Raw genomic sequence first — 26,640 nt, forward strand, 5'->3', positions numbered from 1 at the left:
GAGCCTGGAATTAGGCGCTTTCTGCAGTCATGTTGCCAGCGGTGTTTTCCACCTCCTCCTCCCTCCTCTTCTCCACGTGTCCCTCACCTTCCAGCCACACTGTGCGATTTGCCATTACCCTCCCTGCTCCTGCTGTCTTCCTGAACTCACCCACACTGTTCCTTCCTCCTGGAAGACTGGGAGACTGGCTGTTCCTCCATCACCATCACCATCACCATCCTTGCATCACCTCTAAGTCCCAAACATCATTCAAAGCCCATTCAAGGTCCTGTCTCCCCATGAGCGCTTCACTGCTTCTTCCCATTGGATGTGAATCTCAGAGCCGTCTGCACCTTTTGGGGTATTTACCTTATCCTGCCTCATGCCTTAATGTCTGTACTTGCATTATCGTGGCTCTAGATGTCAACTTCTTCTAGATTAAACTCCTCAGGCTGAGGATTGTGAGAGACAGTGTTACTCGGTGATTAGCAGCCAGGGCTCTGCGTCAGCCTGCCTTGTAGCCCTCCGGCCACTTGCCAGCCCTGGACCCTTGGGAGGGTTATTTAAGGTCTCCTCGCTGCAGTTCTTTCCTCATAAACGGGGGTGATGATAATAATAACTCCTTCCTAGGGTTATTGTAAGGCTCAAATGAGAAAGTGCCTGTAAAGTACCTGGAATATAGTTAAGCGTACAGAAGTTAGCCATTTATTCATTGTTGTCTTACTTTATTCTATTTCCTGATGGCTAATACAAGGACTTCTGTAAGTAAATATTGAATAACCACTGACAGAGTTTAACTCATCAAATTCAAACCTGAGACCAGAAACAGTGACCTGAGTTTTTCCGTTTGGACCCCGTCTCTAGGGATGACATGTCTTTAGCAAGAACCATCCTAAATAAACCAACCTTCTGTCTTTTGCTGGATGTGAGTATTGTTAGAAATTCAAATTTCAGTGTTCTTTGTGTTGCTGTTCCTTTTAATCAAATGGAGAGTTGGTGAGATAGGGTTTTCATTTTTTAGTGATTTCTATCTTACAACCTAGTTTGCAGCCAAACACAAAGTAGCCTGAAGGAACCAAAGGGTAGAGACTTTCGCTTTTCTAAAGTTTGTGGCTGGGAGAAAGTGTTGGGAAAAGGAAAGGAATCGTGCGCCTCTGACACCTGCCAGTCACTAGTAATTTACAGATTTCTTTTCAAACTACAGTGGTGCTCAGAAGGAGCACCTTGTAGCAGCTCCCACTAAAAATGGCCCCAGGAGACTGCACTTGCCTCATGAGTCATGATCTAACAGACTCTTCTGTAAGGCAGGGGTTCCAGGCAGAGGACCCTCTTGGTGGCTGCAGGCGGCGTCCAGCTCTGGCAGTCCCTGAGGCTGGATGAGTTTAGAAGGTGGCCGGTCTTTCAGCCTTTCAGCGCAGTCGGTGAACATGGTTCCAAAGAGGATTTAAAATGTGTTTTTCCAAACATCAAGTCTGAGTTTCGCAGTCAGAAGTAGTAAAGGGTGTGGGCTGAGCGCTGGCTGAGAACCAGATTTTGAGCAAACTTTGGAGGCGCTGCTATGATCGTAGAACTTGGCGATACAGCTGGATGGCCGGGATTAACCTGCCCCGATACAGAGGCCACAGCGGAGCAAGTAGGGACCTGATTAAGCTGATACTGGGTTGGGTGTCAGGCTTTCTGGTCTCACAGGGTTTTGCTCTTTGAAAGTTCCCTGGGATTTTTACCAAGCAATCCTATTGCAGGCCCTTTTAGAATATTGCTAAACGTCTTCCAGACATACATAAATTCCCCAACAAATGAATTGTTCTTAGTTATAAGTCATTTATTATGGAATTCCGTGTACATTTTCCTCATGGAAGCAAAGCTATTAAGTTCACTTGAAAGGCTAATAAATAAACAAAGCGAATTTAACCCATAATGTGGCCAAAATGTAATACATTGGCAATAAAATGTATTCTTAAAAACATACTGTTTGTCAGTCTTTTCCCCACCCCACCTGTCCACACGGAGAGCCCTGCCACCTGGCAGGAAGCACATCCTTCAAAGAAACGGAAAAAGAAAAGCCAACTAGATAATTTTCATCTTTCTCTCCAAGTCTCTCCTTGTATTGGGTTTGGAAAGTCTATTCATTGAAAACTAAAGCTGTCTGGATTTTAGGAATAAGGTCAGGTGGTAGTGTCCTTTGCAAGACACCAAGTTTGTGTCCAGATCTGGCATATGGGGTTTCTCATTCAACCTGGAAACTCTGCTGCCTAAAGAATAATAATGAAAATGATTCTATAAGTAATAACTAATGCACGTGTAGCAGTATACACCAAACATGGTTCCAAACACTTTACATATGTGGATTCAGTCTTTACAATAATCCTATGAGATTCATTATAACTATTTTCTGGATAAAGGAGACTAAAGCACCAGAGAAGTGAAGAAAGATGCTAAGACCCAATAGCAAACAAAACGAGATTCAGGATTCCAACCCAGGCAGTCCATCCCAGCATCCAAGATCTAGACACTGTCTGACCACAACTCATTCTTCCCTGTGCAATCCGAGATGCATTTTTTAGTTGCTACTGAACTCTGCATTATAGTACTGTTACGACCCCAAAGGAATGCGCTGGACACATGTCACACTCCCCGGGAATGCCCCACTGCCCACCACTGCATGCCCTAGAGCTGCCGTTGGCCTTTGCTTTGTCCTGGCCCTCGTTCGGACTTGATAGGTTATGTTGACCTTTCCCCAGAGCTGCTGCTTTTGCTGTAGTTTCCAAGACCCCAGCTTCTCCCCTTTGTCCTTCATCCGCTTCCACTGTCCTCCCCTCCAGGACTGCATCATACAGGTGATGGTGCGGTGTCCCCTTCTGATAGCAAAAGCTGAAAGCAGTCCAGTACCACTCATTCAAACCAAGCAAAACAGCACAAAAAGCCAATAAGATGAGCCTCCTTACTCTTGATGCTGATGAGGAGAGAAAAACAAGTTTAATCAGAGGAACCCACGGGGTGAGAATGGACGTGGAGATTTGTGAGTGTCTACAGGAAACTTAGGTCTTTTCAATGACACAGAGGCTCAAAGACCTGAAGCTATATTAAGTCTCATTTGACTTCAGCTCTTATAGTGCAGTCTTACTGATGCCTGTCTTGCCTTTCAGCTGGCAGAGGGAGTGAAGTGAGGAATGATTTTCCTGAGATGTGTAGGAAAGAGTGTCAGACTATGGCAGGGGAGCCTGGGTAAAGGCACTCGTGCCCTGAGTAACAGTCTCTTGTGATGACTTTGACGCTTTGTGATGGTTGGGAAGGGGAAACACGGCTTGTACATGATCTTTTGAAGGGAGAAAAAAATGGCGATGTAAGGAAAAGAGGTGAGGTCGCTTGTGTGGGGTTCTGGGATAGCAGTCCCAGGGAAGTAGGGCTAGGGTGGAGCGGGGAGGGAGGTAGAGACGGCTGGGTGCTAGGCAGCTGCTAACACCTGTTTTGTGATCAACTTGCCCACATTATTTAGAAGTACCTGGGCATTATTTAGAGGTACATACATCTGATTATAGACACCAAGTAAGACAAAATACTTTCTGTTTTCTGCATGCATAACTTTTATTTAAAAATTTCTTTTAAAAAAAAGATATTGTGCTGGATTTGGCCTAAAATAGATATATGAAGTGCATCAAAAATTAAACTTTTTATAGCTCAGTGATGGAGTGCGTGCTTAGCATGGGTTCAATACCCAGTACCTCCAATGAAGTAAATAAGTAAACCTAATTACCTCCCCCAAAACAGAAACAAAAAACAAACAATAAACAGAATATTTAAAAATAGAGAACACAAAAATAATTTTTTAAAGATATAAAAAATTGAATGTTTAAACAACAAAACTACAAGAATTGATTCCATCAAACAAGAGTTAGTTGTAAATTCAAATACTTGTATGGCTATTAAGTAATTGTATTTCCTGGCTTTCAGCAGAAGTTCAAGTGGCTTGAGTTCAAAATATTTTGGGAATTCTTTTGGAAGCATCTTTTCTCAGTGTCTTTAAGAAAGAAGAATGATCACTATCATCTTTCATATTCAGTATTGTTTAATAAAATCTTGGTCAGATTAGTGAGATATTATGTCTAAGTGCTGGGAAAGAAGAGATAAAAGTATTATATTTCGATTGCATACCTAGAAATTTTAAATAATGAGAAATTAATAGAAGTAAGTCTAGAGTTTATTAAAGTGATGGCCAGGTTCTGTTTTCATTTGACCAGTCATTGACCACATGCAATATTCTGTATTGCTGCAGTGGTTAAAACAGTAATGACACAAATCTAGGTCGAGACCAGTGGGCTGAAACAGCCAGCCAAACGTCCTGGCATAAGTAAGAATTTCTCACGTGGTAAATAATAGTGAGGTGCAGGGTTATTCATGAAATCAGAGTGAGAAAAATTCTTAGGAATTTTCAAAAAATAAATCACCTTTGCCTTTCCACTCAAAACAAACACTGAACGAAATCGTATTGACTAGAAAGTAAAAAATATACACAGGTATAAAAAGAAGAAAAGCAATTACAGTGAATGACATTCTAAGCCTAGAATAAACTGAATGAATCACAAAGGAAAGAATCAGACATTTTAACTACATAGAAGTGAAAACCGTATTACATTAAAAAATATTAAAGTACTGGTGAAACAATTTGCACATTAATATTTTGATTATTATTTTTTTTAAAGTCATTCTAATTGATTTAAGATAATCTCTAAATCCGAGATGAATGGCAAAGGTCCATCACAGACATTTCATACAAGAAGTCAAACTAGTAAACAACTGCCCAATAAATCATTGCAGATTAAGCAATTAATATTTCAACTCTAAAGTCATTTTCTTTTTTTTTCAATAACAGTGACTAGCTGGAGAGGATGCAGACAAGTTCCCATCCTCTTACGTTGCTAGTGGCTTTATAAAGTCATACAAGTCTGTTGGGAAGTAATTCAGCAGTTCTTATAATGAGTCATAAGAATCATCATACCATTGATTCAGTCATTTTATTTCACAGGCTTTAGCTTAAGCAAATAATCCAAAGTCGAGGGTAGGGTGGAAAACTATGTGCAAAAACTTGTCACATATTATTTTTTTGTCACTTATATTATTATTTATAAAAGTGAAACATTGCAAGTGAGTTAAATGTTTAGCAATAATGGACTGTTTAATGAATTATAATATAGTGCCCCAAGGAATATTGTGCGGCTATTAAAAATAATGATTGTGAAGAGTGCATGAAAAAATTATTTTGAAATACGAAGTTTTAAAATGTTGAAAAATTACGTGTGTAATACGAATGACATTCTTAAAGCCAACTTTATGAGCTGCTCTTTAGCATTAAGATAAATATTCGTTCATCTTACCAAAGTGTTTACCGTTTATAGTAGAATTTTTCCCCCATCAAGGAAGAAAAGTAATTCAGTGAAGTCTCCCATGTAAGAAGCATTTATGTTACGTATTAGAGCAAATGTTCATCACTTGCCATTTCACCCTAGAATTGTCCGGAAAGATAAATATTCAAACAACTGTGTTTTATTCTTGTTCTTGCTGTATAATTTTCTCTTTTTTTCCACCCTATCATTTTTCACCACACTTGAAGTAAATCAACAAGCAGACTGAGGAAAGATATTCCTAGAGAATGATATATTTGGGATATTCCACTAAGTAAGGGTTATTATTCTAAAATTTTTACCTACCGTAGACTTGGCCCCACCTGTGTTCAGACTACACGGGTCTACCTATGCAGTTGGGGGTTCTGTACCAGGCTACTCTATAAACGCTGAAAAATAACTCGTTGCAAATAGCTTTATAATTTGTTTTACCTTCAAGCACTTTTCGTGGCTTCTCAGATCCACAATTATGAATTTAGAAAGGCAGACTGATAGAACAGCCAAATCATTAGCATCCATGCTTTCATCCAACTGAAGAGAGAGAAGTTGATATGCTAATTCAAAAACGATTCTATGTCGTGTAAATAGAGAATGAAACAGACCCACAGCCTTCGCTACATAGATTATCAGCAAATTCTTTGCAGTTAATCTAAGCAAAATCATGTTTTTATAAGCAAGATATTTGATGCTCCATAATTATGGCAAGAATATCAACTGATTTGTTGGGATCCAGTGGTGCTCTTTTTTTTTTATCCCTAAAGTGATAAAGTAATTTAAAAAAAAATAGCTGAGTGTAGCTTTCCAGAAGACTGAGTAAATATACTTTTCCCTATTCCTTCCCCTAAGAACAATTAAAAACTCTGGACACTTTATATAAAACAAACACAGAGGTGAAAAGTGGAGAGAAGAAGGCCAACCGACTAGAGACCTCGGGACCAGAGGGACACCGAGGGGGTGGGTTGGGGGAGTCCCCTAGGTTTTCTTTGTCCTTCATATACCCCTGACTTGCGGCTGATGGAGCAGGCACACAGGAAACGCCAATGGCACAGACAAAAAAAGCTCCAGAAACAACACCAAAAAGCCTGCTCTCTCTTAGCCCAGAGACAGGAAAGGGGCAACCTAGGAGGGCAGAAAACCCTTAAAAATAACCATTCTACTTCAGTCAAACACCACAGGAAACACTGTGGGCCTGACCCCACCCACACCAGCCCAGGCACAGTTGGGAGCCTAGACTTCCACCCTTGTGAATCAGTGGGGCCTCAATACTCCCAGCAGCCAATAGGGAGCTTAGATTTTCATCTCCACTGGGCAGTAATGACCCCCCTCAGTGGAGACCATGTGGAGAACTGGAACTCCCATCCCCACCCAATAGGAGCCCCCCATCAGATGTCAACAGATGCAGGTGGGGAATCGGGACTTCTGCCTCCACTTTGCACTTTAACAAGACCTCCCCACTTCCCTTGCCAGAGGCGTGTCAGAGAAGACCAGTTAAAACAGAAGGGTCACGTGACATCCAGAGTTCCATCACATAATAAAAAATGTTCAGGTTTCAATTGAAAAATTGCTCATAATACAAAACAAAACAAGAAAATCAGAAGATCTCAAACTGAATGAAAAAGGCAATCAGTAGAGGCCAACACCAAGACAGCAGAGATGTTAGGGTTATCTGACAAAGATTTAAAAGCAGTCATGGTAAAAATGCTTCAACTAAAAATTATGAACATGCTTGAAACAAAAGAAAAACAGAAAGCCTCAGCAGAGACATAGAAGATATACTAAGAAAAACAAATAGAAATTTCAGAACTGAAAAATCCAGTAACCTAAATAAAAGCTCAGTGTATGGACAGAGCAGAACAGAGGGGGTCAGAGGAGGAATTAGTGAACTGGGAGACAAAACAATAGAAAGTACTGAGTCTGAACAACAGAGAGGAAATTAGGCTAAAGAGAAATGAACAGGGACCTGTGGGACTGGAATAGAAGATCTAGCATTTGTGTCATCAGATCCCTGGAAGGAAGGAAGAAAGAGAGGGGGCAGAAAAAGTACTTGAAGAAATAATGGCTGAAAACATCACAAATTTGGCAAGATACTTAGACCTGCAGATTTAAGACACCCATCAAACCTTAAATGGAATAAACCTAAAGAATTTCATGCCAAATGGATTTGTCAGAGTCTTCTCTCTCTCTCTCTCTCTCTCTCTCTCTCACACACACACACACACACACACGTCCTGTTGACTCTATCCACCTTGCAGATTTTGGACTTACCAGCTTCCCCCAAAATGTGAGGCAATTCCTTAAAAAAAACAACTTTCTCTCTCTCAAAGATACAGAACTAATAGAAAGTGTGTGCATTTATACCTATATATGTATATATACATGTGCCTATAAAACAAAAATATATCCACGTGTGTATTGTATATACAATGCACACATATATACATGCATATATACATGTATAGATACATATATACATGTATGTATAAAACACACACACATATGGGATACACACACATATACAGAATACGTACACACATAGACACACATTCTGTTGGTTCTGTCTCTCTGAGAGGAAGATTTATTTTAAGGAATTAGCTCACATGATTGTGTAGGCTGACAAGTCCAAAACTGGCACAGCAGGTTGGTAGGGGGTAGACCTAGGGGAGAGTTGGTGTAGTTCAAGTCTGAAGGCAGTCTGTTGGCAGAATTTCCTTTTCCTCAGGGGAGGAAGGTCATTTTTCTGTTAAGGCATTTAATTGATTGGATGAGGTCCACCCACATAATGGAGGCTAATCTGATTTACTCGAAGCCTGCTGATTTAAATGTTAATCTCATCTTTAAAAACCTTCACAGAAGTATGGAGAATAATTTTGACCAGATATCTTGGTAGTGTGGCCTAGGTAGGTTAACAGATACAGTTAACCATCACACCAAGATACAGCATAATTATACTTCTGGACGTCTTCTTTGTCTGAGACAAAGAAAAGGTCTTGGAAGCAGCCAGAGAAAAATGACCCTACCTACATGGAAAAAACAACTTGAATGACAGTAGGTTTCTCAGCAGAAACCATTAAGAAAAAAATGACAACATTTTTCATGTGTTGGAAGAAAAGAACTATCAATCCAGCATTTATATTTAGCAAAAATATCCTTCAGTAATGAGTTGAAAATCAAGGCATTCTTAAGTAAAGGAAAACTAAGAGAATTTGTCACGAGCAGATCTACCCTAAAATAATAGCTGAAAGAAGTTCTCTAAACAATAGAAGAAAGAAACTTGAAACATCAGGAAAGAAAAAAGAACATGGTAAGCAAAAGCACGCGTAACTACAAGAGGATTTTCTTCTCTTGAACTTAATATTACCCTGATACCGAAACCAGACAAAGATAGTACAAAAAAAGAAAACTACAGAGCATTATCTCCCGGGAATATAAATTCAAAAATCCTCAGCAAAGTATCAGCAAATAGACTTCAGCAATATATAAAACAGGCACTTCAGGAAGGAGGACATGCATATAGCAAGTAAGCACACGGACAGATGTTCAACATCATTAGCCATCAGGGAAGTGCGAATCAAGACCGCAGTCAGAGACTGCATGCCTGTCAGAATGGCTAAAATAAAATACAGTGACAACACTGAATGCTGGCGAAGATGCAGAAAAACTGGATCACTCATATATTTGCTGATGGAAATGTTAAAATATCACAGCCACTCTGTAAAACTATTTCTTAAAAAACCAAACATGCAAATACCATATGACCCAGCAATTGCACTCAGGGGCATTCATCCCCGAGAAATGAAGACCTATGTTGACACAAAAACCTATACCTGAATGTTTTAGAGCAGTTTTATTCATAATAGCCGAAACTTGGAAGCAGGCTAAATGACCTTCAGTGGACGAATGCTTAAATAAACTGTGGTACACTGACACTGTGGGATACTACTCAGCGACACAAACAAACTGGCAGTGAGGTATGGTGAGTGGGGAAAAAAAAAGCAGTTCCCAGATATTACTGTGTGTGCAATTCTATTTAACATTTTTGAGATGATAACACTACAGAAATGGAAAACAGATACATAGTGGCTGCCGGGGGTTGAGGAGAGGGTGGGAGGTGGGAGGCAAGGTGGTGTGGCTGTCATAGGACAACACGAGGGATCCTTGAGGTGGTGGAAATGTTCTCTTCCTTGACTGCATTGGTGTCGGTGTCCTGGTTGGGATATTGCACTACAGTTGTGCACAATACAATAAAGAGGTAAAGGGCAGTGGGTAAAATAGGTGGGTTACTTCTGTATTATTTCTTACCACTTCATGTGACTCTACAATGATCTCAAAATAAAAAGTTTAATTTTTAAAAAAGCTTAGTGAGTGTGCCAGGCCCCTGTAAAATCACCAAATCAAATATTTCAACAATTAGTCTTTGTTCTCTCCAAAAAAAAAAGTTTAATTTAAAAAGTGAGGTTCCACTTCATTGTCTAATAGTCTGCTAGAGGTTTTTTTAGGATTTCTCAAGATGCTAACACCATCGAGGACCGTCTAACTCAGCTGGGACAGACTAGGATTTTAACTGATCCACACATTCTAGTAAACTAAACTTTAAGCTGGTTAATGGCACAGACTGAGGTTTGTCTCCAAACCCTCAAAGTTTATTACCATAGTCAATAGCTTGTAATAGCCTATAATGAAAAAGAATACATGTATGTATAACTTAATCACTATGCTGTACATCAGAGACTAACACATCATTGTAAATCGACTATACGTCAATAAAAAAAAAAGAAATGAAACCAAAAAAAAAAGTTCATCACAACGTCCAGCTAGTCCATATTAGATTTCAGTAAACATTTGTTAGATGATTGAATGGATGGATGAAAGCAGTGTTTTGCTGGTAAATATTTAATAATTAGCTCTCCAGAAGAAAAGGGAAGCCCTGATTTTGATCATTAGCTGATTTCTCTGGTGTAAATACTCCTACTTGACCATTTTCAACCAACTTAACATTTCTAAACACGGAGTCAGAAGGGGTGCTCCTGATCGCCCTTCGTGAACCAGTATGAGTGGGGTGGAACGGAGTTGGATAGTGTGTGATGTTAAGTGCCCTTATTTTCTGATGTCAACTTTATGTCATCCAGTTAAAATTAAGAAAGAAAACTGGGTGTCAGATTATTGCCTAGTTTCTTCCACGAGGATATTATATTGGTTTAAGAGCTCCAGTGAGAATTAGTAAGTAGTTGGCTCAAAGTAAACCCATGACCTCCACCTAGAAAAGAAAAATTTAAAAGGAGCATGGCTTATTGTTGGTGAATACAAACCTTTTCACGATGGATAGGATGTCAATGGGAGAGCGCAGAAAGATGTGAATTATGGTGTCCAACTCAAGGTGGGAGCTGGCTAATTTTTCCTGATGAGCCTTTTTATTTCTACTTAGGGGCGATTACATATGGGAGATGTACTCAGAAGGACATACAACATAAAGTTTTCTGTTTTTAAGGAGTCTGAAAGGAGAAATCCCCAGTTGGCTTGTTTCTCAGTATTAAAGCCTCACTTCTAACATCTGAGTAATCGCACTTACCCTCTGCTTGTTTTCAGTCTTGTTGAATGTTTCTGAAAACTGTCTCAAAAACAACATTTCCTCTTCATTCTGTCCTGCAGCTGCCACATAATCTACACGCAAACTTGTGTTGCAACACACATGCCCTTGAGCCACAATCTCTGCTTGCTTTGGCCTGGTTTATCTCTTCCAAAGATATCCGTACATTTGGGTTGTTACAGAGATTTCAAGTCAGCTAAACTGTCCAAGAAGACCCCAGAGAAGCCAGTTCTGTAGCTTCTGAAGCTCACAATGATTAGTAGACCTGGATATGCTCAAAATGATATGATGCTGGAGTAAGAGGGCAATTTTGAAAGCAGCAAAAAAAGCTGAGTAGAGGAAAGTGGGAGAATTTCTCTGTAAACATGGTTATGAGAGAACAGCCACGGTATTGATTAACATATTAAGGTCTATTTATTTGAGACATTGGCTTTTAGCTGCTTGGATTAAAAAGTGTATAAAAACTAGCCTAAGAATCACATAATTCAAGATCATTGCTTCTACCAACTTCACACATAAGACATGAGTACTTGTTTTCTTTCTGGTTTTCTGTATTTTCTTTAGTATATATTATCTAGTGGTTAAAAATCATACATGGTTAGAAAATGAAACAGCATTGTTGAACATATAATAAGTTGAATTATTCTTATTATCTGTGTAGCAAATATTACCTGGTCTAGAAGTGAAATAGTTAAAGTAAATCATAATATAGATTAGTAAACAGAGTTCCTTTTATTTAAACAATTTGAACTGTGGTGATCATGTGCTTCTCCTATGGTTAGAATGAGGAAGGAGTACTTTTATGGGTGAGGTCAAATAAACTTCTGAATTTTTGTTTTCTTAACTAACCAAGTTAATTACAAGTCTTTGAAAGATGACAGGTGCCTGATCCTGAATCCATACTGAACTCGCGTTCAGAGTCCTGTATCCCTGACTGGTGGAGAGTCACCTACTGCAATGCTGGTGTTAGAGCTATTGCTGCTGGTCACTCCAGGGATAGAATAAGAGTATGAGATGATCTACAAACCATGAACTGGGAATGAGTTCTACTGCTGGACGAAGGGAAAACTGGTAACCCCAGTACCCAAGGACACTCATTTCATGTAACATGAACATGCTACTTAAGGGTACTGTTTGGTGCATTTCTTTTTTCCTATAATATTTAATGTCCCAGGATTGAGTTTTGGAAAATAACAGAGCCCAGTCATGCAAAGCCACGGTTCTTAAGCTTGGCTGCACACTGAAACCACAGAGGGAGGCTGGGAAGCAGGACAGATGCCTGGCGTCTACCTGGAACCAAGTTAATCTGAATTTTGGGGCTGGGCCCAGGTGAGCACTCATGTTGAGAATCACGGAGTCAGAGATTCTGGGAATCACTTTGTTTCTCAGCAATCATACCTGTTTTCCTTAGCTGGACTCTTTCTGTTTTGCTTTTTCTTACATGTTTTATTTGCTTTGGGTTTCGGTAGAGCTGCTAGGAGGTATCATAGAAGTTGACTGGCTATGCGTCTTAAGCTGTGGGGGATGGGGACCTTTGTAAGGATGGACGTGAGTGCTTTCTTGGTACCGGGACCTGTGACACAATTATCTTCTGCTAATTATTATTCACTGTTTACTAATATAGTGTATTGGTCAGTTAGACTTGGTTTGCTGTGGTAACAAGCAAGCCCCCAAAATCTCAGTGGATTTAAACATTTAAGCAGCAAGGGCTTATTTCTGGCTTGTGCTTCTTGTCCATCTAGGACTCAGGTAAATGTGGCGAGGAAGAGGACACGGAGGCCTGAGCACCAGCATTAGAAAGATGACATGTGTCACATCCACTGACATTCCTCTAACCTGAGCAAATCGAGAGGCCATTCTCAATATCAGGGGAGCAGGGCCTGCAATCCACCCTGGGCCTGGAGGAAGGAAGCCTTGGGAACAGTCCCAAAGGCCTGGACACTGAGCATGTTCTTCTGTTTGACAGCAAGTCAGTTTCCTTTGCCGTTGTCCATTTGTGAAATCCCAAATTAGAAGAGGTTTCACACAGCACTATTCTCCAACTTTCAGGGTGTTCATACCCCACATCCTGTGAACCTATTTTGCATCCGTATCATTTAGTACTTTTAAGAAATTTTGTGCAGGGTTTTTTTTTTAATTTAATTCTTATTTTAGTTTTTTTGTCATAGTATTAATTTTAGCATGGAAGAATGACCGTCAAACTGAAGATATTTTTATTCTTTCCTTTAATATGTTTGTTGAAGTCATTAGAGGTGACCTGTGGAGGAAATATTCATCCAAACCACTGAAAGGCAGTCCTGCTGGAGGCTCCATTTATGGATGAGATCAGTTGTCCAGCTACCACTTTTCTAGGCAGTGAGTGCCATGGCAGGGTCTTGTGCAAACAGAATTGTTGAGATTAAACTCCTAAAGATGATTATAAGAAGAGACACACTGGAAGGAAAAAGTAGGGAAGGGCCCACTAAGTTGGGGCGAGCTGTTTGCCTTGCTCATTTCTGAGACAGCCCGGCGTTCCACGGTTTGGAACTGGTATGAGTAAGACTTGGAGTTACTTGCTTGGGGTGTGTGTCTCAAGGTCTCTTCTCCTGGTGAAGAACCTGGTGTTCTCAAATGCCAGCTGTTCTCTGGCAAAGCAGCAGAATGCTAGGGAGTGTTTCTCCCCGGGTCTGCATTTGAGGCTTGGAGGGGCCTGGCGATCTAACATCGCATGTTCTTTTTCCATCAGCTCCACAGCCAGCTTTGGGGTTTAACTTTTCCCAGGGACTCCAGCGTCTATGGGGAAGTCTACCACCCCGGACTTGAAAAATTTCCAGAGATTCTGCCCTTCTCCTAGAAATTTGCTCCACCGCTCCCTTCTTTACCAAGTATCCCTTTAGAGAGTGAAACACATTTTACTCATTAGAATGAGGAGAAAAAAAGCATTCTTCAGAGCCACATCCCGCGCTCACTGCTTTTGAAGGAGGAGTGATGTTTGACACCAAAATGCATCAATGGGGAAGGCCACATTTAACGTTTGTTGTTTGGGTTCAGCACTGGAACCAAACCAGTTTTTCCTGTCCTTTTTTTTTTTTTGTCTGAGTGGCAGAAAGCCCAGAAATACACGTTTGCACGCCAAGAGATGGCTCTAAATATAGTGCTGGGCGGGCAGGAAGATGGTTTCCTCACGAATGTAACCGGTGTGTGTGCGCTAAGTGCTCCTCGGCGCCCTCTAGCGGGAAGGCGCGACTTGGGCTGTGCTGCCCTCCAGCCCCAGGCTCTCCTGACAGAAGAACCCAGAAGCCTGAGCCTGGGCGGGTTTGTCGTGCACTCCCGTCTCCAGCCAAGGTGTGTGGATCAAACAGTCACCACCTAGCTGGCTTCTTTACTCTTCGGGATTCATTAAACACTCAACAATGGCCAGCTTTTAGAAGGTATTGTGTATGCCTGGTTTAAACACAGATTGCTTATAAAAGGTAGGAAAAACGTTGCTTTGCCTGTGTTTGCTCAGAAATACCGAAGGGTGTTTGTCGCTGGCTACTGTCTACCAGCTGTTGTTTTGTTTTGTTTTGTTTTGTTTTATGATAGGCTTACGCTCAGACCCTGTATTTTTGTTATTTTATATTTTTTAATGATTTTTTAATGGAGACATTGGGGAATTGAACCCGGGACTTTGTGCATATTAGGGATGCGTTCTACCACTGAGCTATACCCTCCCCACTACCAGCGAGCTTTGAAACCTAACTACTTTCGCTTGTTCACAGGGAAGGCTCTTTATCTTCCCTACCTGTTTACTCTTGATGCAGTTGAAAGGAAATAGAGCTAGTAGGCTGAGTAGACCAGCTTGGAAATGCTAGCTTTAAAAGATTGTTTTTCAGCTTTCCCCAGAAGCAGAGCAGGTCAGTACAATAAAGAGCTTAACTCAGAAACACCTACTGAAGCTCTTGCCCTCAGCAATTAAATAAAATGTACTTTGGAACCTCAGCTTACAAATCAGATTGCCTAAAGGGGATGAGGAGAACAGGTTTGATAATTGGGTCCAACTCCTTGATAAAGGTTTACTTTATCTCACTTTGTTGGGTTTTTTTTTTCTTTTTTTTTTTCTTGGCAGTGGACGTAAAATGACAGCTTTGCAGATTAATGTTGGTTTGGTTTTTACGGTAAAAGCTTATTATGCCTAAGGAGATACTGCAGAGTAGCTGGTACGTGTTATATAATGCAATCATCTGTGCTGAATGTATTAACGTTGAGCAATTAATCTCAGCATGTAGTTGGTTCAAAACCCAGTGTTTCTTAACCAGAGACATGAACTCAGTAACAAAGAAGCACTGGGAGGTTCTCAACTTTAGAGAATCCTGGCTGACAATGAGCCAGACCACTGGAAGGAAATAAGAACAGTGGTGACCAACTTGGTAGTTAGTGACATGTGATGCCGAAAGACCACACTTTAACATCAGGCAACTTCACAAATCCTCACATGTACTTTCAGATTCCACTGATTGGGGAAGATGCAAGGACGAGGTAACTACTAGTAATTCATTAATACTTTTACAATAATTTTTATTTTACTCATTATGATATCTTCTATGTATATTTGGGAAATCGTAACAAACAGAAGGGGGACAATGTGTAGCCCCAGAAACAGTGCTTACCTCGTAATTAGCAGTCAATAGACAGGGTCTCTATCTTTAATTTCTTATTGAAGTGTAGTTAGTGTAGTCAATTTACAATGTTATTTTCAGGTGTACAGCAAAGTGATTCAGTTTTATATATATAAATATATATATATGTATACTTTTCAGATTCTTTTCCATTATATTTTAACTAGCAGTTGATAGATAGTTTTGACTGAAAATTAAATATTATTTTGTTGAGGGACAATCGTTAGTGTCCACGCGGACCACAAAACCATCATGGTCCACAGGTTGGAAACCAAGATGCAGTCTGTTTCTTTGCCGCTCTGCAGGGCTCTTGTCCTGTCGCTGTAAACAAAGACCCAGAAAGATACAGTGGGCAGACCCCAGGAAGCATCCTTTGGTCTGGGCAGAACGCCCCAGCAGTGAGAAGCATCTTGGCTCCCTCTTCACTTTGCGGTGTGATCATTATGGTGATCACTGGATGAAAGTGTGAAAAATGTCCTCAGCTTTGTCACTTCTCAGATGTGTCCAGATATTAAGATTCCAATGGCTGAAATGGAGCAGAAGTGTCACTTTAACATTCTTTTGTCAAAATTAAGTTAGTATGTAGTCTGTTTCAAAAGTAAACATTTCCCACATCATTTGTTAGTGCTAATAGTTTCTGAACATTTTGTTTTTCTTAAACTGATATTAAGGCAAAAAGACTTGTCTGCGAACAACCACCCCGAGATGTCCTCAGAGATTTCCCTATACTCCTTAGAGCTGAGTGATCTGGTCCAGTTGCCACAATGAGCTTTGAGATGCGACTGGTCAGAATTGAGATGTGCTCTAAGTTTAAAATACACAGTGGGTTTGGAAGACTTTGTATGGGGTTGGGGAAAAGGATAAAAGAGATCTCACTAATAATTTCTATATTGATGACATGCTGAAATGACAATATTTTACATGTGATGCTAAATAAATACATTATTAAAGTTAATTTCTCCTTTCCTTTTTTTAAATGTGGTGACTAGAAAATTCAAAATGACATATGAGCTGGATTGTATTTCTGTTGGACAAATGCTTACTGAATGCTGCTTGAGGATGTGAGGAGTCCCCACCCCTCTGAGTGAGCGAGAGTGAGGAGTAACAGCTGGCCCCCAGTTCTAGCACATCCGGCCCTCGTTGACTCTTCTAGGAGTAGACTGGATGGGTCTGAGTGAACCCCCAGGATCACTCCCTGTGCCAGCCCTGATCAGCGTCGCAGCTGCCTGAGGGGGTGTGCTGGGAGGAATCAGGGACCATCCCTTTGCTGAGTGGGAAAGAGTCCTCTGAACTCCTGGCCTGAACTCACTTGCCCACCCAGGAGGAGTCCTGATCGACCTAAAGGACAGGTGACTAGAAGCTTCCTGGGTACTAAATTCAAGCCAAAGTTAAAGTAGTTCTGTTTGAACAAACACCTAAAAGGAGTCAGCACAGACCTGGAGAGAGAAGGTCTACACTCCTGGAAAAATCCAAATGGACCAAATCCAGCTTGAAAAATCACCTCAGGTAAAGAAAGAAGGAACGGAAGAGGGATGGAGGATGGGTCCCCCCTTGAATGGGTGACTGACACCCCCGGGGCAGCATCACAAGGGCTCACTTCTTGCTGCTCCCCACAGGGACAGTTTTCCTCAGAAGCTATTTGCTGAACGCGAACTACATGCTAATTAAATGCATCAGGCTCTACATTAAATGATAATATAAGAAAATAAGATATAGTCCTTGACTTCAATGAATTGTAATCTCCTAGGGAGGTAAAGGCTGTTGGTCATTTGAAGATAGTTTAAATTTATTTAGTCCTTAGGAGGCAGAAGGGACCATTCTTTTGTGGGCAGAGGGGCTGAAAGCACACCTCACTCATTGGGAGAGGAGCCTGGATCTCCAGCTGCTTTAGACCTTCCCACCGAATCTAAGTTCCACGAGAGCAAGGGCTTTTGTTTCTGTTGGTTTGCTGCTGAATCCCCAGCCGGCACAGCAATGATTAGACAGTTCGATGCTGAATAAACACGTATTAAATGAACAGGGGTTGAGGTGAAATTCTCCCCACCATTCCTCTCCAGGCTCGATGTGGCTCCTAGAGGACTAGAAGTTGGAGAAGACACCTTCAAACCAGTTAACTGCCTTCTTTACTTTCCTTCCAAAATTTGCTGTCTTTCCTGGTTCTAAGCCAAGTCTCCCCTGCCCTGGTTATTCTTTTTCTTCAGAAATTTCTCCCACTCTTTCCTCTTCCCACTCAAAAACAAGTTGCTTTTCCATTTTTCTTTTTCTTTTTTTTTTTAATTGATGTATAGTTGATTTACAATGTTGTGTTAGTTTCTGGTGTACAGCATAGTGATTCAGTTAATACACATATTTTTTTCATATTCTTTTTCATTATAGGTTATTACCAGTTATTGAGTATAATTGTTCTCTGTGCTGTACAGCAGGACCTTGTTGTTTACCTATTTTATGTTTAGTAGTTTGTATCTGCTAATCCCAAAGTCTTAATTTATCCTTCCCCCCTCCTTTCCCCTTTGGTAACCATAAGTTTATTTTCTGTATCTGTGAATCTGTTTCTGTTTTGCAAATAAGTTCATTTGGGTCCCTTTTTTCGGTGCCACGTATAAGTGATATCATGTCATATTACAAGTTGCTTTTTCTCCTGCCATTTCCTACAATCATTACCCATTCATTCCTCAACCATTTCCACTAATCTAAGATGTGGATTTTATACAGTGGTTTAAAAAAGAGCAGGATATTGCTAAAACATTGGTTTGGGTCACCACGCTGTGAGAGAAGCCTGTGAGGCTCTTCCAGGTCAGAGTTAGAACTCCAAGGTCGGGAGTAGAAGGCATTGATGTCAGGGCTGGCAGGACTAATGATGGCCTTAACCCAGATGCCTCGGGCACCTTTTATTGTTGATCAGCTTGTCCTTTCCAAGGAGTAAAGAAATCTTTCATTCTTGTTTCATCATAACACTTTCCCTGTTCACAAGAGGGCTCTGGGTATACTCAGATTGGGGAAAGCGTTCCATTGAACTTTGCACGGCGCTCACTTTTGTTACATATACTACTGACTTGGTTTCTGGGTGTATGCTTGCCGTTGTCGGGGGAGGGGCATCTTTTTATCACAGCCCCCTTTTTTGCTGGCAATCCAGAAAACACCTCTAACATCTGACCATAATACAGCTGTTTCTGAAGATGGAATATAACATTTCCATAAACATTTCCCATAATAGAAGTATTGCTCTATTTAACAACTGTTGCAGCCTCCTAAGAGGAAAATGAAGTACTTTAAACTTTTTTTTTTTTTAAAGCTACTTAAATAGTTCAAGGTTCATGTGGTTGGAGTGACTTTCATGCTAATTGCTGACGCGATCATGAAAACTTTCAGTCAGCCTCAGCGCATGCCATGGGGGTGAGGATGTGCTGAACAGAGTCTGCATTTACCTAATGGCATCCTTTATCCAAGTTCATTTTAATGCCACAGTATTTGGAAAGAGGAATTTTCTAAACCTTTCTCCCCAGTCCCACTTCCTACTTCCATTTTTTTTCCCAGAGGTATGTAGAGCATATAAAACAAACAGTATATGCAGATCAAAAGTATTTCAGCAGCCTCAGTGTTTTTTGTGCCACTTTAAAGTTCTGGGTATTTACGGTATAAACCGTATTGAAGTCCCATAAACAGAGCCTTTTAATTAAATTGAAAAAAAAAAGATTAAGTGTTCGATGAATTCCAGGAGAGCAAGAATCTTGGTTGTTTCCAAAGCCTGTTTCATGCTTAGAGGCCAGTGTGGCTGACCACAGAGCTACACCACAGACTGTAAATGTAGCCAATCCCTGAAACTTGACTGGAAGTCAGAATTGGTGCCGTATGATAATAAACAATGTATTCAATTATCCGATTCCTTCAAGCAGAAAGCTCGAAGTTCTGGGGTCGAGGAAGCAGATGTGGAAAGCTCAGATTAAGCACAGGCATTGGGGAAGACAACATATTGTCAGAGAGGGTATAAACTGGATTCAGAACTACACACCAATTTTGCATTTTAATACTATTGCCCTTAAAGTGGAAATAGAGGTGTTTTAAATTATAAAAGATTTTATGGACTGATTAGTGCTTTCACAACTATCTCCTCGTTTTCTCTTCCAATAATACTGTGAATTTGTGAATACGTTTTTGCCTGGTTTACTCTGCAGACTGCATTTAAATGCTCTTCCTCCAGGAAGCCTTCCCTGACTCACTCCTCCGACCAGTCTCCTTGCCACCAAGCAGAGTTCAGAGCCCCCCACAGCACTGAGTCCTTATCCCTCTCACACCACCTTCTATTCTCCATTGAATTTGCATCCATTTCTGCTGCCTCTCCTGGATTTGTAAAACACTTAAAAGTACAAGTTCTATTTAGTTGGTTCGTGTGCCCCCCCCCACCTCAATTCAGTCCATCAAAGGCGCTGAACTGACCTGAATTATGGCAGTGGAAACGGAAGTTCAGAAAACTTCAATGTCTTACCCAAGGCACTAGAAGTGAAACCCTATGAGAGTACAGCCTTGGACCATCACATTCAATATGATATCCCCGACACCTAAAAAAGTGCTTGACCCAGAGTAGGTGCTCAGAAGGGTTGGATGAATAAATACAACAGATGAATAGCAGAGCCAGGACATAAACTCAAGTCTGCAATATTGAACTCCTATACTCGATTACACCCCAAAACACAAAAGGAGATTGAAAATATTTAATAAGCTTCTACCACGCGCACGATTCTGTGCAAAGCACCTTCACCTACGGGATCGCATTTAATCTTCCCGGCGGTTCTGAGGACATTCTCCTTGTGAGGTTGCATTTCTCTTGGGTAAATACCTGAAAGTATAGAGTAGATATTTCTTTAAGTTTATAAGGAACTCTCACAGTTCTCCAAAATGATTGCACCATTTTGTAATCCTCACAGGACTCCTGAGAAAGTCGGAGTGGTACAAGGTAGGGAATTAAATCTACTTTCCCTTGGCAGAAATATGTTTAATCAGCTAAGAGCACTTGAGACGATTTTGATGTTTTCCTTATCTTTCCAAAGGGCCTGCCTGTTCCTGTTTCGTACACTCTGTCTGTCTTTAGAATCCGCTTGGTTCCAAACTCGTGTTCCACTTCATTTTGAAGTGCATGTGTTTGCAGCTGTAATCTGATCTGTGGAATTTGACCGTGCTCAGAAAGAGGAATTGAAAAGTTTGCAAAGTAATTCTTTAATGGATACACTCATGCGTAGGAATCCTTCCTGTTGAGATACACACGTTTTCTAGAAAAACTAAATGGGAATTTTTTAGAGAATTCTATTTATTATAAGTTTAAGGTATTTCCCTGATTTAAAACTTTGGCTGGGTTAAGTGGCCGATGTATTAAGATACCAGACGTTATCAACACATAGTGTTACTTCTCCTGGAAGTTAGATTTCCTCTTAGAACTTTTTTCCGGTGCTGGAACTTAGCTGCATAATTGTCACAGCCCCAGCAGCCGTAACTAAGGAATTTCCCTCTGTGCTCAAGGGATTCCTTGAATTGAAATTTCTCTTTTTATCTTGATTATCTTTAAAGTTTAGTACAGTAGATAATAACATTGAAGAAGGAAGGGCTGCCATCAAAAATATAATGTAACACGACTTTAAAATTTCAGAGGGGCTCAAAAAGAGGTAAAATTATTTAGTTCCTTAATTACGAATTTAGGAATTTTAAATTCTTTGTATTAAGTATGTTGAGATGACAATACCTATACTTAAGTTATATTATAGAAAAATTAAGGAAAAGAATGCTACATGATGTAACAGGAATGGAAAAGATAGGTCTCCCTTTTTTTTTAATTAATTTTTTTGAGATGGGTTGCTTCTTTAAAAAAAACCCACAATTTTCATTCTTACTTATACATTTAAAAAGTTGACCATACCAATTGTAAATGTTTTTCTTAAATGATTATACAGAGATTGCTCTAAAAGAAAGTTCATCAATACACACAGGGGTTGTTTCTTTTTGTTTGTTTCATATTGTTTTGATTCCTTTTTATAGCAATTTACTGCCACAAGGGGATAAGTTAAAAGTTTATGAGCTACTGAGCTTTGAAGATCAATCAAAAATGGAGATGCATCTGTTTATCCTCTAGTTTAAATAAACCATGGAATTAGCTACATGAATGTTGAATATTGGTTAGTTATGTGTGTCTTGCCATTATCTGTGGCCTCCCCAATGGTAAAAGCAACAGTCCATTAGTTAAGCACATTATTTTAAGCAAAGATAACCCTTTCCCTGGCTCTGTACATAAATAAGTATATTTGTGCCAGTTGAGTGCACTTGCAGATTGTGGTAAAAATGTCTGTATTAAATTGCAGTCAGATTAGATCAAGACAAATGTAGCAGGGATGACAAGAAGATTTCTCGAATGGATATTTGAAATTTTCCATGATTTGAAAGTCCCTAAGCTCTTTGCTCTCACAAATGATTACACATTGCAACAGGGGAGACTATATTTAATGACGTGATTAGCAGTTTGTGACATATTTGGCTTCATGTTGTCTTGTGATTGAGTTACTTTCAAGCAGTGTCTTGGGGAGATGAATTAACTCTTTCGTGGCAAAGGGTGTAATTTAATGAAGTATTTCTCTTGCTGCTACTTCAGCATTCTTAGAATAGCATGGGCCAAAAAAATATATATTGTGAAACACACGGGTAATTCTAAGTTTTCTAGTAGCCACATTTTAAAAAGTGAAAAGTAACTTTAATAAATTATATTTTGTCTAACCCAACATGTTCAAAACATTATTTCAACATGTAATCAACATTTTTAAATTATTAATAAGATATTTTAGATTTTTTTCCAAAATAAGTCTTCAAAATATGGCACTTAACAGTTACAACACACCTCAATTTACACTAACCTCATTTCAACTCTAGAAATGTCTTCCTTTTCCGCAGCCTCGAAGCACACGCTTGGTTTTATCGTGAAAATTCCTAACTTTTTTTCTTAATTTAGAGCCACATTTCACTATCCTTAAGCCTTAAGTTCACTAGAAAGGGACGTTTGATAATTATAAAAGGCATCATGTACTGAAGCATCCTTTGTGCAGTCAGGCATTGATGACTCTGTGTCACATGTGAGGAAACTGAGCTACAGAGGGAGTGATTCACCTGCTTAAGTCACGTGCGTAGTAGGTGGTAGAGTGGGGATTTGAATCCCAGTTTGCTGGGCCCTCCCCAGCTCACTGTGCCGACGGTGATGGGCTGGAGAAGAGACTCGGGACTGCTTGGGCAGCTCTGAAACCTGCCTGCTTTTCTGAACATCCCCAGGCACGTGCTTCTCTCTTTCCAGTGCACATTTTAGTTCATATTTATTTAGTGGGACACGTAAGAATGTTTACCGACTAACATCACAGAGGTGCATCCTTAAGCATAGTTATAAATTCTGAGCCCTTATGCCTCATATTGTTTTGTGGGAAGGCTTTTTCTTTTTCCCTGGAGTCTGTGAGTAAAGATCTAGACCTGAGAGTCTCTTAACTCTTGACATAGGCGAGGAAGCAACCTTCCCCTCCTTTTCTGCTGCTCTAAGAGACAGTGCTTTGAATGGAGGAGAGAGAAACCAGACGTGGCTACCGAACATCCTTTCTTGCTAGAAGGCTGAAGGGAAGGAAAATGTTTTGCAGTGAATTGTCTGATGAACTATTTTCTTCCTAGGGAGGGCTTTGCTCAGCCCCTCCTAAGTTTGTTAGCATGTTAACATATCCTGAACTAGCCCCTTCCTTTGGACTCTTCCATTTATCCATCTACACAGTAAACGACAGGGTCAGGAAGGATGAGGAGAGAAGACTGGAGGTTTGCTGCGTCCCTTTCATTAGAGAAGTTTGCTTCTGTATCCCAGGGAGACAGTGTTCCAATGAAACCAAAGTGTGAAAAGTCCACCGGGGCCATCTGGATGTCTGTCTGCCATATAAGAGAGGATGATGGAAAGACTAATGGATTCCTGGATTCTAGATTCCCAAATACCCAAGATTTGGAGAAAATGACTTATTATGTATGACCCAGAAGTGTGATTCCTAATCTTTGGTGGGATGACAATAACACACTATTTTTGAAATCCAAAAATTCTACCCATTGCCTGAGTGGACTGAGCATTTGTTAAATAACCCAAATTGATGTCTGCTCTCCAGTCACAATTGCTCATTAAAGTAGAAAGAGGGATTCAATGAACACTTCCTGCTTTTCCTACAGCTCTAGCCGACAGTTTCCCCAGGTTCTAGTCAGTCATTCTGATGTGAATGCTGTCATGCCCTCAGCTCTTAGCCCTGGGGCTGAGTACCAAGGGATCAACCATTCTAAGTTTTGGCATCCCCTGGTAGACATCCAGGACAGCGTGGGAAACTGCGAGGAGGGGTCATTTTCTCTTCCGCCAATAAGTATTTCCGGAGTGCCTGCGTATTAGGTGTTCAGGGGAAGCAAAATATATGAAACTCTGTCACTGCTTTCTAAGTCTGATTGGGAAAATCAGACATACATCTGGGAAACGATATGCCACAAGGTATAATCAAGCAAGCTCAGTATTGCCCTTTTTAACGAGTTCTTGGGAATTTTGTAGAATATTAAAAACACAGTTGAATGATGCTAAAAGCAGATTCTTATTTAGTGCAAAGGTTAAGGGGTTCAGTAAAAAGAATATAAACTCTGGAATCAAACTTGCTTCCTGTTAAATACCAGGTCCAGTCTACTGGCTGTGTCACCTCGGGCATATGACAACTGTTTGGAGCTGGAGATGTCTTATCTATAAAGGAGGAATAACAGTAGTCCTTATAGGATTGCTGTAAAAACTAAATGATAGGATATATGTATGCAGCTTTAAAATATGTCTACCCAAACCTTCCCGACAAAAGAATCCCAAATAATTTGGGTAGAAACCCTTTCTGCAGGAGGTAGACCTTAATTCCCCTCATTCTGAGTATGGACTAGACTTAGTGATTCACTTCCAAAGAAGGGAGCATGGAAAAGGAAAAATACTAAATTTGCAGTGGAGAAACCTGATAGATACCCCTTTAATCTAATGGTCCTGGTGAACCTGATGAGAGAGCCATCGTGTTGATATGATCTTCCTCCTGAGGTCGTGTGATGAGAAACACACTCTACCTCTGTGCTAATCCTTCCAAAAACTCATTAACTGCAGTCTAGTCATGAGCAAGTACATCAGATAAACCTAAACTGAGGGACATGATACAAAATAAGTAACCAGTACTCCTTAAAACCAGTCAAGATCTCACAACACTGTAAACTGACTATACTTCAATAATTAAAAAAAAATCAAGATCTTGAAAAACTTACAAAAATTGAGGACTCATCACAGATCAAGGGAACATGGCAACTAAATGCAATGTGGTATCCTGAATGGATCTTGGAGAAGAAAGGACATTAATGAAAAAAGACTATATTTAGTGATTCACTGCTAGTGAGTAAAATGTAGCATAATTGATGATGTGTAATTTCCAAGACGAGGTCATAAAAGGCCAGTGACTTCCTCCTTGCTCTCTCTGGGATCACTTATTCGGGGAGGGGGAAGCCAGCTGCTGTGTTGCAAAGTCACTCAAGCAGCTCGGAGGAGACCCACGTGGTAAGGAACTGAGCCCTCCTGCCAACAGTCAGTAAAGAACTCTATTTTCCTGCCAACCACTTTGCCACTGAGCTTTTTTATAAAAGGGGTATCCAGCCCCAGTCAAGCCTTCAGATGACTGAAGTCCTGGCTGTCTTGCCTACAACTTCAAGAGTAACCTTGAACAAGAACACCAGGCCAAGTGACTCCCAAATTCCTGAACCTATGAGACACTAATGTTGTTGTTTTAAGCTACTCAGCTTTAGGGTAATTTGTCACACAGCGATAGATAACTGACAGGGTATGACACATGGCTCACATACTGCCTGGTAGACATATATAAGCACTCAGTAAATTGTAGTTTTTATTATTATTGTTCAGAAACTTATTTTTCTTCCCCTGTTATTCTGGCCCTCCCATTTTGTCTCCACTTTTAACAGTGATTCTTAACCATGACTGCACATTAAAATCACCTGGTGAACTTTTAAAGCAAAACAAAACCCTAGGGTCCAAAGCCTTAGTCCAGATTAATTAAATGAAAAGTTCTGTGATGGGCTCAAGTATCAATATGTTTTAAAAACTTCTTTAGTAATTTTCATGGACAGTCAGAGTAAAGGACCACTGGTATAGAATCAGTTAAGTTTTAAATAAGAGCTACCAAAATTCTAAGACTTCTGAACTTAGGAGCAGAAGGTTGTATTTCTTGCTATTTCATCAAAATAGGCTTTATGCATTGGGGAAAATGTGTTGCAAAAAAAAAAAGATTCAAAAACTGTCCACTGAAATAGCATGTGATCATACAGACAGCCTCCTTTGAAAGGAATGAAGCAATCTTTAACTAAAGGAGTTTATCAACTAGGCAGAGAAACCACAGGATAATTCTGTTGACCTTGCAGCAGCAAAACAGGCTATTTGTGGACTGTATTCCAAAGGACAGTTAATGTTTTCCTTGGTTAATGTACTAAACTGGAATTCCTTCTTTCCTGTTTATATTTTCTTTCTCTCTGTCAAATGTAAGTACCAAAGCAACATTTTCTGAATATGAGTCTAAAAGAATTACCTGCTTAAGTCATCTAGGAAAAATTTACCAATTTGTTTAAACATCCTTTATTTGGCCAAAAAAAAAAAAAGATCTGCATATTTTATACTGAAAGCATGGAGCCATGAAGTAGAAAACCTACAATTAACATAGAAGAGTTTGTCATTTCATCTCCTTGCATAACCCAAGGAAGGAAATAATCCAGCAGGAGTCAGGTCTCTACCAAATGAGTTCTAACCTTCCTGCTTTGTCATCTGGGCAGCTGGAAAAGGAGTGGAACAAATGGTAACTCCTAGGCTGAGCAGGCTGATCATGGTCCAATGAAAAGCCTGTTACTTAGATTTGGATACTAGGCTGAATATATTTCAAAGGCATTTGTTGAGCATGGATTTTGTGAGTGGCACTTTAGAGGGTTATAAAGA

General features: G+C 40.1%; 1 protein-coding gene and 1 long non-coding RNA gene across 3 annotated transcripts in view; one reads left to right on the top strand and one right to left on the bottom strand.

The window, feature by feature from the left end:
• Positions 1-26,640, top strand: part of ZNF704 (zinc finger protein 704) — a 175,383-nt gene that overhangs the window by 73,418 nt on the left and 75,325 nt on the right. The window lies entirely within an intron of this gene.
• LOC140690215 (uncharacterized) lies at positions 15,695-24,995 on the bottom strand. 2 transcript variants are annotated; one of them, XR_012065397.1, is made up of 3 exons: positions 24,915-24,995; positions 20,360-20,433; positions 15,695-16,125 (listed from the first exon to the last, which is right to left on the bottom strand). It is a non-coding gene; the product is annotated as an uncharacterized lncRNA (long non-coding RNA). The 2 variants fall into 2 exon arrangements; XR_012065396.1 differs by having other exon boundaries at positions 20,350-20,433.

The sequence above is a fragment of the Vicugna pacos genome, chromosome 29, assembly GCF_048564905.1.
Source record: "Vicugna pacos chromosome 29, VicPac4, whole genome shotgun sequence".
NCBI lineage: Eukaryota > Metazoa > Chordata > Mammalia > Artiodactyla > Camelidae > Vicugna > Vicugna pacos.